This window comes from Moschus berezovskii, chromosome 6 (genome assembly GCF_049115385.1).
Source record: "Moschus berezovskii isolate FMDL1 chromosome 6, NW_MosBer_1.0, whole genome shotgun sequence".
In the NCBI taxonomy this organism is placed as follows: Eukaryota; Metazoa; Chordata; class Mammalia; order Artiodactyla; family Moschidae; genus Moschus; species Moschus berezovskii.
The window spans coordinates 20,507,483-20,519,740 of record NC_142465.1 but is presented as its reverse complement, the minus strand read 5'-3'; the positions used below and the strand labels follow the sequence as shown (position 1 = coordinate 20,519,740).

General features: G+C 37.5%; 1 protein-coding gene across 1 annotated transcript in view; it reads left to right on the top strand.

The window, feature by feature from the left end:
* Window positions 1–12,258, top strand: part of LOC129535598 (uncharacterized) — a 164,540-nt gene that overhangs the window by 75,770 nt on the left and 76,512 nt on the right. The gene's annotated exons all lie outside the window — the stretch shown is intronic.

Below are 12,258 nucleotides of genomic sequence, written 5' to 3'. Positions count from 1 at the left end.
TGAGGTGGCCAAGGTATTGGAGTTTCAGCCTCAGCATCAGCCCTTCCAATGAACACCCAGGATTGATCTCCTTTAGGATGGAATGGTTGGACCTCCTTACAGTCCAAGGGACTCTCAAGAGTCTTCTCCAGCACTACAGTTCAAAACCATCAATTCCTCGGTGCTCAGTTTTCTATATTGTCCAACTCTCACATCCATACATGACCACTGGAAAAACCATAGCCTTGACTAGATGGACCTTGGTTGGCAAAGTAATGTCTCTGCTTTTTAATATGCTGTCTAGGTTGGTCATAACTTTCCTTCCAAGGAGTAAGCATCTTTTGATTTCATGGCTGCAATCAGCATCTGAAGTGATTTTGGAGCCCAAAAAAATTAAGTCTGACACTGTTTCCATTGTTTTTCCATCTATTTCCCATGAAGTGATGGGACCAGACGCCATGATCTTTGTTTTCTGAATGTTGAGCTTCAAGCCAAACTTTCACTCTCCTCTTTCACTTTCAACAAGAGGCTCTTTAGTTCTTCTTCACTTTCTGCCATAAGGGTGACATCATCTGCATATCTGAGGTTACTTATGTTTCTCCCAGCAATCCTGATTCCAGCTTGTGCTTCCACCAGCCCAGCGTTTCTCATGATATAATAACACAAATACTAATAATATAAAATAAACATCACCACACAAAAAGGAAAACAAAATATCCTTTTGTTTTAAAGTGAATAAAACACTTTAAGAATTTTATAAAAAATAATAAAAAACTCACAGTTTTATGTCTACATAGTGATCAATCACAGTAGTTAATGATAACATATTTTGGTTTTGAGTCTTATGGTCTGCATGCTTAGCAGTTAAAATATGTATTCTTTACATAATAACGATTAGTAAATAGTATAGCCAGATCAGTTTAATTCATGACAGAAATGTTTTTGTAAATTTTTATTTTCAATGAGTTTCACTTGTATGTGACTATTATCCAAAAGAAAAATTCTTAAATGCAGTAATTAGTTTTGCAGAGATTCATAAAAAGATGAATTTTGCAATAAAATGCAGACATCTCCACAATATCTGTCTTCATTTCTTCAGAATTGACTCTAGCATATTTTCAGTATTTCTGTAGTCCAAAAATATCTTTGCCACATAATTTATCATGCAATTCTATTACATTTGGTAAAAATATGTTTGAAATTTTCTTTAGAGACAAATCATTAAATGTTAGTACATCGACTTCATTTGATCCATTGGCTTAAAACAGTTGTCTAGTTGATAGTAAAAACAATTGAGACGTTCAAATACCATCTATCTGATTTTTCTGATGACATATGTCTACTATCCTTTACCATTTCTTTTGACATTTTTCTTCTAAATTTGATTTTTTCCCCACAAGATACATTCATTTCCTTATATTTTCTTGCTGCAAAGTTAACAGCCTTCTCTATGTCTTTCTGTGAGCTAGTCTTCAAGGATTAATTTCAAAGTTTGATATTTCCGTATAAGTGATTCTTCAAGTCTTCTTCTAGCTGTTTGCTATACATATGTCTTTTTAATATTTATATCTCAAATTTCACCTTCAATTGAAATATAACTCAGAAAAGTCACAGACAACAGAAAGTAACATCTGAGCTGATGTGTGGGCACAACAGAAGTGTGCCCCCATTTTCCTTTTGCTAACTTGGTACATCATAGGTTTAATTAACTTTCAAAATTTGTCTTTCCTGTACACATAGTTCCATAATGAGCACTCTGCTTTTTAAGAAAGTCTTTGGTAATTATATCTACATTCTGTAGCATTTTCTATTGATAGGATAGAACTGGAAAATATGGATTTACTTTTCATAATTCCAGTAATATCAGAGGAAATCCCTGTAAAGGAGTGAATTCTGTTAAGCTTTAGAGAACAGTGTGTACAAGGGACAAATGGGAATTTGAAATATATATTTTTTGACATTTTGCTTCATTATCATCATGCATATTGGCCACAGTTAGAGCATTGTCATATCTTTGACGATTGTGTACTTGCTTCAGGCAATTTCTGGGAAATAGAATGAAAGCTCAAAATTAATCCCTTTATTTCATCTTGACCATCTTCAAGACTGATGTGTTTGATGAGCTTGAATAAATGGTCAAAGTATAAAGCTTTGGGAATACTATTAAGAATTTCAAACTACTATGCGTTTTTAATGTCTTTAACTATCTGTTCTTTGAGGTAATTTCCCAGAAGATGAACATAATTATTTGGATCAATCTCTATTAAGAAAAAAAAATACTAATTCTTACAAAATGTTCTTTCATCTTTGGGTTATAATTTAAGAGTAAGTCCTTCAACATCAACACAATGTCCTTTATTTGCTGATATATAGTTTTTGTGAATAGGGAAAGAAAATTATTTTTTGCCTGAAAGCATAATTAAGTCTAAATAAGATGTACAAAGTCATTTTTTTTACCCACTTATATATAGTTTTCAGGTTTGTTGCCAGACTCTATTTTGTAAGGAGATAGATGTTCAGATATCTAAAGATCAGAGATTTTAGGGTACACTTTTAATCAGAAGTTGCTGTGATTTTTTAACATCTATGTTCAACCTTTTGTCTCATTACATACAAATGGATTAGAAAAAACCCACTTATTTAATGTCAAGCAGTTCATACAAAGAAACTGTTAACATTTTCCACCATATGGAAAGTATATGTAAATAAACACCATAGAAACCATGAATTTGACAAGATTTGACTTCTTTCTTTTATTCTTTTCATAGTATTCAATGGTTTAATAGTCTCTATTATGAGGTGATTTACTGCTTTTAAAAAAGCAATCATCTCAAACCATTATTAATCAACTAATACTAGTGGATCACATTAAACTGTGGAAAATTCCGAAAGAGACGGGAATACCAGACCACCTGACCTGCTTCTTGAGAAACCTATATGCAGGTCAGGAAGCAACAGTTAGAACTGAACATGGAACAACAGACTGGTTCCAAATAGAAAAAAGGAGTACATCAAGGCTGTATATTGTCACCATGCTTATTGAACTTATATACAGAGTATATAATGAGGAACACTGTGCTGGAAGAAGCACAAGCTGGATTCAAGATTGCCAGGAAAAATATCAATAAACTCATATAATCAGATGACACCACCCTTATGGCAGAAAGTGAAGAAGAACTAAAAAGCCTTTTGATGAAAGTGAAAGAGAAGAGTGAAGAAGTTGGCTTGAAGCTCAACATCCAGAAAACTAAGATCATGGCATCTGGTCCCATCACTTCATGGGAATAGATGGGGAAACTGTGGAAACAGTGTCAGACTTTATTTTTTTTTGGGCTCCAAAACACTGCAGATGGTGCTTACAGCCAAGAAATTAGAAGATGCTTACTCCTTGGAAGGAAAGTTATGACCAACCTAGGCAGCATATTAAAAAGCAGAGACATTACTTTGCCAACCAAGGTCTGTCTAGTCAAAGCTATAGTTCTTCCAGTGGTCATGTATGGATGTGAGAGTTGGACTGTGAAGAAAGCTGATCACCGAAGAATTGATGCTTTGAATTGTGGTTCTGGAGAAGACTCTTGAGAGTCCCTTGGACTGCAAGGAGATCCAACCAGTCCATCCTATAGGAGATCAATCCTGGGTGTTCATTGGAAGGACTGATGCTGAAGCTGAAACTCCAATACATTGGCCACCTCATGTGACGAGTTGACTCACTCAAAAAGACTCTGATGCTGGGAGGGATTGGGGGCAGAAGCAGAAGGGGATAACAGAGAGTGAGATGGCTGGATGGCATCATCAACTTGATGGACATGAGTTTGAGTGAGCTCCGGGAGTTGATGATGGACAGGGAGGCCTGGCGTGCTGTGATTCATGGGGTCACAAAGAGTCGGACACAACTGAGTGACTGAACTGAACTGAACTGAATGACATCATCACACTCTAAATTTCACTTACCATAACTTTTCATCGGTCTTGATCTTTGAAAGCATCTCTTTATTTTTATTATCACTATAGCATTAGTATTGACTCAGTAATACTTCTTTTCTCTTAAAAATTATCAAGGTTTTATGAAAATGATTCATTGTCATCTTTCACCTGTATCATTTAAATAGTGTTTCTTGTATGGATACTTGAGATTTGCAAGCCTGAATTTCCTATGAAGTTTCATTAACTATATGCAGTGTTTCATGTATTACACTTTGCAAGATAGATTCAGAAATGATTCAGTTACCTCTGTTTTTTTTTTTTTTCCTTTGTTGTACTCCAGTAGAATGATGTCCTTTCATATTGATGAGGGTAGGTACCTGATTTAAAAATTCTTTACAAAACTTAGAATAATTATAAACTAGTTATTGGTTTCAGAATACTACTACAAATGAATTTAGTCTTCTCCAAAATGCCTGTAGGAAATGAAAAAAAAAAATGATGTAGTCAGTTTTATATTAAGTAAACATCATGAAATATGACCCTTTGGCTAAGACTTATATAAAGATCACATATTTAATAAGTTACTAAATATATTTTATTGTACAAATATAAAATATTTAATTTGGGTAACTACTGAATTATTCTAGTGGGTTGAAATTTTCTTTTCATGGTTTGTTTTAGGTTTTAAACAAAATAATAATATAGAAGAACACCTTTCAATTTTAAACATTACTGAAATTTATAAAGTATGATATATGTTAGCTAATTTAAATTTACTAAACAGGGCTTCCCTGGTGGCTCAGATAGTAAAGAATCTGCCTGCAATGTGGGAGACCTGGGTTTGATCCCTGAGTTGGGAAGATCCCCTGGAGGAGGACATGGCATCCCACTTCAGTATTCTTGCCTGGAGAATCCCCATGGATAGAGGAGCTTGGTGGGCTACAGTTCATGGGGTCACGAACAGCTGGACACAGCTGAGCACACACAAAAACAAAAATTGTATACTTAAAAATTTACAGATTATTTTCCTCTAATTATGTTTTAAGATAAAAAAGAAACTTCCATCAGTTATGTATAATGAGAGATTGAAATAATTTGCTTCATTATCAATGCAATCACTGTGCTATCACTTTATTTTGAATCTGTTTGAAAAACAGTAATATGTAGTACCATATTTATTGACAACACAATATACCCAAGGGAATTCAAATGATCACAAACCCTTACAAATGTGTTTTAGGAAACGATTATATATGAGTGCACCATATAACTGGAAGTTCTCTGAATTAAATTCATAGAGTATACATTATTTAATAGAGGACAAATGATAAAATATATGAATTGGTAGTACATATACATTTTTTAAACTTGATTGGAACCACAAAAAATTTTTGTACTTAACTAAAACCAGGCTCTTATAAGGAAGAGTATTTTATTACTGATATTATTTAAAATTGTTGGATCGGAGGAACAAGATGGCGGAGGAATAGGATGGCAAGACCACTCTCTCCCCCACAAATTCATCATAAGAACATATGAACGTGGAGTAAAGTCCACAAAACAACTTCTGAACGCTGGCAGAGGACATCAGGCACCCAGAAAAGCAGCCCATTGTCTTCGAAAGGAGGTAGGAAAAGACATAAAAGATAAAAAGAGAGACAAAAGAGATAAGGACAGAGCTCCATCCTGGGAAGGGAGGCTTTAAAAAGTGAGAAGTTTCCAAACACCAGGAAACACTCTCACTGATGAATCTGTGGCGAGCCTTGGAACCTCAGAGGGCCACATAACCGGGAGGAAAAAGAAAGAAACAATTAAAACCCACAGATTACCCGCCAAACGGTAAATCCCAGCGGAGAAGCAGCGCAGACGCCTGCATATGCCATTAGCAAGCGGCGGCTGGGCAGGGAGGAGCTGGCTGAACTGCTTAGAGAGAGGACTGGGCTTGAATGCTGCAAGGGCAATTTGAGAGAACTAGGGATAGCAAAGCAGACTGTGGGATAGCTTCCCCACGAAAAGGCGGAAAGCTCTAACCTAAGACTCTGCCAGACCCGCTCACAGAACAAAGGGTTGAGCAGAGCGAGCCGGCTGCAGTCGGCCCATCCCTCATCCCTCGCCGAGACAGGCAGGGAGGTCAGCCAGAACCGGATGGGGCAACCACGGCCCCAGAAAGGCATCCGATACAAACTGCAGGCAGGCTTGTTGCTAATCAAGACTTCTTGGGCTCAGGCCAGTTGATATCCGCCTGAGAAGGTGTGCCGGTTGTACACCCAGAAAACCGAGAGGTAGGGACTGGGGAGGAGGTAAGTCGCAGTGACCGTGCTCACCAAACACCTCGTCACCTGAGCTGCTCTGACCGGGGAAGGCAAAAAACGCAGGCCCAACCAAGTCTACACCTTTGTGGAGTACCTGAGAACCTGAACTTGAGCCGATCAGACCTGGGAAGTGCATACAACCCAGCACCGGCCTCGGGCAGTTCCTGGCAGAGCAAACCTAGAGCCTATGCAGTGTAGACTGGGACAACACACGCGCTGTGAGCGGGGGCAAACCCAGTGTGGCCGAGACCCTGCGAACACTCCCCACAGACGCCAGAGATATTTGTCTGCAGCGTTCCTCCCTTTTCAGAACAGGAATGAACAACTGAGCCTTAAAAAGTGTCCACCCGCCCCCTAATATCAGGGTGGAAATTAGACACTGAAGAGACCAGCAAAGAGAAGCTAAAACAGAGGGAACCACCTTGGAAATGACAGATAGAGTAGTCTAGAGACTACTCCAAGAATAAGACCAAAAACCAGAGGCAAGATGCTTAAGCCCGAATCCTGAGAACACTAGAGAACTCCTGACTTTAGGGAACATTAACCGATAGGAGCTCATTAAACGTCTCCATACCTACACTAAAACCAAGCACCACCCAAGGGTCAACAAGTTCCAGAGCAAGACATACCACGCAAATTCTCCAGCAACACAGGAAAATAGCCCTGAGCTTCAATATACAGGCTGCCCAAAGTCACTCCAAACCCACTGACATCTCATAACTCAGTACTGGACACTTCATTGCACTCCAGAGAGAAGAAATCCAGCTCCACCCACCAGAACACCGACACAAGCTTCCCTAACCAGGGAACCTTGACAAGTCACCCGTCCAACCCCACACACAGCGAGGAAACTACATAATAAAGAGAACTCCAAAAAATGCCAGAAGAGGGAAAGGCCACCCCAAGCAAAGCAATATAAGCAAGATGAAGAGGCAGAGAAATACCCAGCAAGTAAAGGAACGAGATAAATGCCCACCAACACAAACAAAAGAGGAAGATATAGGGAATCTACCTGATAAAGAATTTCGAATTTTGATGGTGAAAATGATTCAAAATCTTGAAAGCAAAATGGAGTTACAGATAAATAACCTGGAGAAAAGGATTGATAAGATGGAAGAAAGGTTTAATAAGGACTTAAAGGAAATAAAAAAGAGTCAATACACAATGAATAATGCAATAGATGAGATCAGAAACACTCTGGAGGGAACAAACAGTAGAATAACAGAGGCAGAAGACAGGATAAGCGAGCAAGAAGATAGAATTGTAGAAATAAATGAAAGAGAGAGGAAAAAAGAAAAATGAATTAAAAGAAATGAGGACAATATTAGAGACCTCTGGGACAATGTTAAAGACTCCAACATTTGAATCATAGGAGTCCCAGAAGAAGAAGACAGAAAGAAAGATCATGAGAGAATACTTGAGGGGATAATAGTTGAAAACTTCCCTAAAATGGGGAAAGAAATATTCATCCAAGTCCAAGAAACCCAAAGAGTCCCCAACAGGATAAACCCAAGGTGAAATACTCCAAGACACATATTAATCAAATTAACAAAGAACAAACACAAAGAAGAAATATTAAAAGCAGCAAGGGAAAAGCAGCAAATAACACACAAGGGGATTCCCATAAGGATAACAGCTGATCTTTCAACAGAAACTCTTCAGGAGAGGAGGGAATGGCAAGACATACTTAAAGTGATGAAAGAAAATAACCTACAGCCCAGACTACTGTACCCAGCAAGGATCTCATTCAAATATGAAGGAGAAATCAAAAGCTTTACAGACAAGCAAAAGCTGAGAGAATTCAGCATCACCAAACCAGCTCTCCAACAAATGCTAAAAGATCTTCTCTAGACAGGAAACACAAAAAGGTTGTATAAACTCGAACCCAAAGCAATAAAGAAAGTGGCAACGGGATCACACTTATCAATAATTACCTTAAATATAAATGGGTTGAATGCCCCAACCAAAAGACAAAGGCTGGCTGAATGGACACAAAAACAAGAACCCCATATATGTTGTCTACAAGAGACCCACCTCAAAATGAGGGACACATACAGTTTGAAAGTGAAGGACTGGAAAAAGATATTCCACGCAAATAGAGACCAAAAGAAAGCAAAAGTAGCAATACTCATATCAGATAAAATAAACTTTAAAACAAAGGCTGTGAAAAGAGACAAAGAAGCAAACTACATAATGATCAAAGGATCAATCAAAGAAGAAGATATCAACCTGCCAGACTTCAGGCTCTACTACAAAGCCACAGTCATCAAGACAGTATGGTACTGGCATAAAGACAGAAATATAGATTAATGGAACAAAATAGAAAGCCCTGAGATAAATCCACACACCTATGGACACCTTATCTTTGACTACGGAGGCAAGACTATAAAATGGAGAAAAGACAGTCTCTTTTACAAGTGGTGCTGGGAAAACTGGTCAGCCACTTGTAAAAGAATGAAACTAGAACAATTCCTAACACAGTACACCAAAATAAACTCAAAATGGATTAGAGAGCTAAATGTAAGACCAGAAACTGTAAAACTCCTAGAGGAGAATGTAGGCAAAACACTCTCCGACATAAATCACAGCAGGATCCTCCAAGACACACCTCCCAGAATACTGGAAATAAAAGCAAAAATAAACAAATGGAACCTAATTACAATCAAAAGCTTCTGCACAGCAAAGGAAACTATAAACAAGGTGAAAAGACAGCCTTCAGAATGGGAGAAAATAATAGCAAATGAAGCAACTGATAAAGGATTAATCTCCAAAATATACAAGCAGCTCCTGTAGCTCAATTCCAGAAAAATAAACGACCCAATCAAAAAATGGGCCAAAGAACTAAACAGACATTTCTCCAAAGAAGACACACAGATGGCTAACAAACACATGAAAAAATGCTCAACATCCCTCATAATCAGAGAAATGCAAATCAAAACCACAATGAGATACCATTTCACACCAATCAGAATGGCTGCTATCCAAAAGTCTACATGCAATAAATGCTGGAGAGGGTGTGGAGAGAAGGGAACCCTCTTGCACTGTTGGTCGGAGTGCAAACTAGTACAGCCACTATGGAGAACAGTGTGGAGATTCCTCAAAAAGCTGGAAATAGAACTGCCATATGATCCAGCAATCGCACTCCTGGGCATACACGCCGAGGAAACCAGAATTGAAAGAGACATATATACTCCAATGTTCATCGCAGCACTGTTTATAATAGCCAGGACATGGAAGCAACCTAGATGTCCATCTGCAGACGAATGGATAAGAAAGCTTTGGTCCATATACACAATGGAGTATTACTCAGTCATTAAAAATAATGCATTTGAACCAGTTCTAATGAGGTGGATGAAACTAGAGCCTATTATACAGAGCCAGAAAGAAAAACACCAATACAATATACTAACGCATATATATGGAATTTAGAAAGATGCAAATGATAACCCTGTATACGAGACAGCAAAAGAGACACAGATGTATAGAACAGTCTTTGGGACTCTGTGGAAGAGGGTGAGGGTGGGATGGTTTAGGAGAATGGCATTGAAACATGTATATTATCATATGTGAAAAGAATTGCCAGTTCAGGGTCGATGCATGTTATAGGATGCTCAGGGCTGATATGTGGGGATGACCCAGAGGGAGGATAAGGGGAAGTGGGAAGTGGGAGGGGGGTTCAGGAGGGGGAACTCATGTACACCTGGGGCGGATTCATGTCAATGTATGGTAAAACCAACCAATATAATATTGTAAAATAATTAGCCTCCAATAAAAATAAAAATTTAAAAAAAAATAAAATTTTTGGATCATGGTGACAATAAAAAATATATTTTATTATTTTATTATTTAAATTAAATTATTTTAATTTAATTATCATTATTGCTAAGGATTTTAATTTAATTATTTTTACAAATAATGAATAGTCATGTACCCCTTCACTGTCTGCACCACAGCAGAATGCTGGATCTGTGCCCTCTATCATATGATAAAATGGAAAGTGACATGGAGTAGGATTTTCTTTAATAATCATTGCTTTAGCAAGTTACTACTGATTAGCTTCACATCTCAATTTTAGGCTGACTTTAGAGAAAGTTAGGAAAAATAAATATCTGGGTCAGAAATTAATGGGAGAGAGAATTGAAAGATAATATTCAGACCCAGCTAACATCAATTTAATGAGCAGTTTAAGTAGACTACTAATTTAAGAAGCATATTTAAGGCCATGAACTAATCGCATCTCGTAGAATAAGAAAGAGCCAAAGAAAGAAATAAAATAATTGGTAGATGTTTTTTGATTACAGTAAAATGATAAAGAAAAAATACATGCTATTTTATCCCTAGAAATGTCAAAATCTGTGAAAACCAACGCTTTGGGATTATACGTCAGAAATACTGGTTTTAAGCGCAGCTTCAGATATGATGAATTCTCTAGTGTAGGAAGCAGGAAGCAGAAAACTGTCTTTCTAGGCCTAAAACAATTCCACAGTAAGAGTTAATGATGGTAGGCCCCATTTTACCCAAATTTGAGTAGGCAATTTTACTTTTTCTTTTGTATCAAAAGTACTTCAAATGACAAGTACCAAGTAGAATGCCTATAACCTGCAGCTGCTGCTGCTGCTGCTAAGTCACTTCGGTTGTGTCCGACTCTGTGCGACCCCATAGATGGCAGCCCACCAGGCTTCTCCGTCCCTGGGATTCTCCAGGCAAGAGTACCAGAATGGGTTGCCATTGCCTTCTCCCATAACCTACTAGGTGTTCTTAAATGGTAAACACAAGGCCCATGATTATTATTACTGATACTGACTTTCAAGATATTCTACATTGTATCAGGTCATTCAGAAGATTTAATCAGTTTCAGCTCCAAGATCAAATAGGTCATAATATATGTTTACTAACAACTTCCTGGTACTTCCAGGGTCTTTCCTGGTGGCTGAGATGGTAAAGAATCTGCCTGCAATGTAAAGACCCCCGTTTGATCCTAGGATTGGAAGATCTCCTTTAGAAGTGAATGGCTACCCACTCCAGTATTCTTGCCTGGAGAATTCCATGGACAGTGTACCCTAGTGGGCTACAGTCCATGAGGTTGCAAAGAGTCAGACATGACTGAGCAACTAACATTTTCATTTTCACTTAACCATTTGCTTTTAGCTGTGGTTCTCATTTTCAAGTGTGTTGATGAATTGAACACAGATATCTGATCAAATCTTTTTTATTTCCCCTTCTTCATATCCCAGTCTTCATTGCAATGCTGTGAGATGCATGCTTGATTTATGCCTAATTGTAGCTAGTGCGTTCTGACTCTGTTCATTGAGCTTAAACAGCTCTCCTTGAAATTGGGTTGCCTTTTCTGAGGATTGTTGACTTTGTTCTTAACTAGTGTATTCTTTCAAAGCCTTTTTACAATCTACATGTTGCTGACATAGAAAATGAAAGTTAAACTACAAATTTGGAAGTTTGCCATCCTTACTTATGAGAAACAGAGGAAGGCTTCAAAAAGCTGTTGCTGGGAAGGAATGCTGTGAAAATGGTATATTTTAATAACCTGTTACAAGATTATAGCCTTTCAATAGAGTACATTCAGCAAAAAATATTCAGAGGATATATAAATGTCTATTATTTCACAATTATTGGCAGGATTGTTGTATTACTAAGCCAAGGAATCTCTTCATTTACAATGTTTGAATTACTTTTTACTCTTCCATTCTCTTAGGATTTACTTCTGAATCTTAACAAAATGAAAACATATGAAATTGTTCATGATAGACTTTTTTCCACTGTAGTATAAGACAGCATTCTTCTTAATCATAAGAACTCAAAAGAGTGTTTTAAAACAATGTCTCTAATAGCCTGGGTTTATCAGGAGGAAAAGTAAATTTTTAGTTAAGCTCAAAGTTGAAGTTTTCTACATTGTAGACTTTATACTCTTATTGTCCATGCATGAACCATGCACTTTCTATCAACCCTCAGGATTTTGGATCTCTTAAATTCTGCAGATTTTTGTTCCCTATTCTTGAATTGAAAGTTCGTTAGAAATAGTTCTCTT